This window comes from Penaeus monodon, chromosome 30, assembly GCF_015228065.2.
Source record: "Penaeus monodon isolate SGIC_2016 chromosome 30, NSTDA_Pmon_1, whole genome shotgun sequence".
NCBI lineage: Eukaryota > Metazoa > Arthropoda > Malacostraca > Decapoda > Penaeidae > Penaeus > Penaeus monodon.
The window spans coordinates 22,593,814-22,594,120 of NC_051415.1; positions in this window are offsets into that span (position 1 = coordinate 22,593,814).

The following is a 307-nucleotide window of genomic DNA, read 5'->3' on the forward strand; positions in this document are numbered from 1 at the left end:
CTCACAAATAATAAACAGCCAACAAAATCAAAACAGAAAACACTTCAACCTTCGCACAGAACACGTAATAAACAAATATTCTAATGAAGACGCTACTCCAAAGGCGAGGGAATAAATGCTGGGTAATCCTACAAAACAAAGGGAGATCTTCCCACAGGGTGATAAGAACACTTAAAGACCCAAGTCATTATGCTTGATGAGCTCTCCTTCACTAGACACTGCAGAAGCGGCGAAATAACAAAGGCGAGTTGAATTACGGGATACAGGCTATGGACTTCCAAACAAGGGGTGTTAAATGCAGCCGCTG